Source organism: Cupressus sempervirens, chromosome 9 (assembly GCF_028749045.1).
Source record: "Cupressus sempervirens isolate cs-2001-9-10 chromosome 9, ASM2874904v1, whole genome shotgun sequence".
In the NCBI taxonomy this organism is placed as follows: domain Eukaryota; kingdom Viridiplantae; phylum Streptophyta; class Pinopsida; order Cupressales; family Cupressaceae; genus Cupressus; species Cupressus sempervirens.
The window spans coordinates 499,883,952-499,886,521 of NC_143126.1; the positions used below are offsets into that span (position 1 = coordinate 499,883,952).

The 2,570-nt window shown below is 30.8% G+C and overlaps 1 pseudogene; it reads left to right on the top strand.

Moving 5' to 3' along the window:
• The first annotated feature begins 1,165 nt into the window (after nucleotides 1-1,165).
• Nucleotides 1,166-1,742, top strand: LOC149539518 (uncharacterized; annotated as a pseudogene).
• The last annotated feature ends 828 nt before the right edge of the window (nucleotides 1,743-2,570 follow it).

A 2,570-nucleotide genomic window follows, 5' to 3' on the forward strand; every position in this document is an offset into this window, starting at 1 on the left:
ATAAAATAGGAAAATCGATTATATGGATGCTTACATAGTCTTTTTTTAACTTAACATGTCAATGAAAATTTCTCTCATATGATTTATAAAATTAGCACTTTATTGGATCTTCAATTACTCATCCATAATTGATATTAGTATCCTCTTATGATATGTGGTAGTGTTTGCATATGCTTTACATGCTTCTAGTGGGATTTTTTCCACTTTGAAAGTCAATATACTTTTGAGTCCCAATGCACATTATTTAACCCCTGTAACATAATTTTATTTCTTTTCCATAAAAATGAAGGACATGGTAATATTATGACAAAAATGAATATAACATCCAAACAAAAAATGTCTAACACCCTAAGTAAATGCATCTAAAATACTTAAGAATCTTCTTTTGGCATACTTCTACAACTTACATTGAGATAAAGAGTCCACCAAAATAGCCATGAATCCTTCTTATTCATGTGAGCCAGTGATTGCAAATGCAAAGGAGAAAACAAATGATTAATGGAAACTTTAACTTATAATTAATTTTAACAATAGAGACTAAAAACCCTATGACTCTAACCCAACATAAAATTAGAAGTATTAATACTAATCTATATAGTAATTTTGTACCAAAATCTTGTTATACTCACATCTTGATCAAGAGACTCCAATCTCCATATGTTTTCCCCTTGGTGGTTGATTTTATTTCACCATTGTAGGCTAATTAATTTTCTTTCAACGACATTCTTGACCACCAAAAAGACAAGAGAAACCAACAAGACATATACCACAAAAATAATTACAAAAGAATGCACAAATAGGTAGAAGTTGATGTAAAATGCAATTACTACTCCATAGACTAGACATATAGAAGAAAGATATTAGTATTACCTCAAGAATATAGCCACATAACTATGCAACATAGAATATAGACATTAATGTATATTAGTATATGTATGGAGTAAAATATAAAGGCAACTTTCAAATTTTGTATATAACCCCTACCAAAACTCAAATCTAGATCCTAGCATGTGACACACTAAGAAGTCAATTGAAAGTAACACCAATATAATCAATGAGATAGTTCTAATAAGAGTGGATCTAGAAGCCCACAAATAAATAATCCCACTAATAATAATAGACTCAAATGACACATATGTCCTCTAAAATTTGGAATTTGAGAAGAATGGAAGCATCAAAGTTTTTACTCGTCAGTGTTCTATTAAGCCTATTGTGGAAAACTTTTTCAATGGAGATACCATTCATGGTGGTTCACTAGAAGGCCACTCTATCTAAATTTTCCTCTCAATTTGAGCTAAGTTATAGTCACTTTCAATCTCTACAATTGAGGATCCACTGCATCTTATGGCATTTCTCTTAATGATTATAACTGGCCTAGTGACATGTTCAATCTCATAAATGCTAACACTTCATCTTCATGGGATAAGATTAATGTTGGTGCTTCTATTTCTCACTTACTCATTCTAGAATAAAAAACTAAAGAGATTATTTATGGAAGACATATAGTTTTGAAATATTGTGCTATAGGCAAGTCTACTTTGCAAGAAGCATATTCAACTCCCATTGAACCACTTGATATCCTTGCAAAAAGACAACCATAAAAGAAGTATGAATGGGCAAAGAAATTAACATCTAAGTATGGACCAATTACATTTGTATACTAAATTGTGGGGCTATTTGTATACATTATTGTATCCCCATCAAAGTCAAGTTCTTTAAAGTCTAGCAAGAAGATGCAGTAGAATACTTCAGAATATATATATTTTTTACAAGGGTAAATGATATTTAGATGATTTGTCTTGTAGGTTTAACAACATGGATTTATAACAAATTGATGCCATCTTCAACCCATCTACTCCAAAGAAAGTTTTGTTAGAGTTTCATGCCTAATATATTTTCACTCTTGTTTATATCAAGTCTTCAAAGTTGTGTGTGCAATCTTCATTTTACATAAATTCTCACTTGTTAATTTCCTATGAAGCAATAAATATTTGCACCCATGTTTTTTGTAGGTAAAGGTTGTCACTGGTTTAAAGATGCAGAAGCTTTTGTTAAAAAATGTTCAATTTGCATTTTGATGTACAATGGTTATTTTATAATGAATCCTCAATAATTGGCATATAGATAAAAAAAAAGTAGTCAAATTAGCCTCATAAAAGGTTTTCCCTACCCTTAATTAAAATAATCCTAGTACAAATAATAGAGAAACTTATCTCAAAATGAATTTCTATCGATATATGGCACATTCAGCCCAGAGATAGAATTACACATCGGTACTATTCTTTCCCCAACAACAATGAACATGATTCATCTCCAACACAATCATGACTAATTTAAATTAAATCCTTTTTATTTGCAGGATTAGGGCATCCATTAGGGCTTTCTTCATTTATGCCACTTTTTCCTTAGCTTCACAATGGGGAAAAAGTTCCCCATGATAGGCAACATATCAAATTGATAATCCCTCAGCCCATCATCAAAATTCATCTCAAATTTATTTGATCAAAAGAATTGTAGGCTTGTAATTATGGATGGATTTCCCATTAGCCTTACACCTCCAAAAGAAGTTC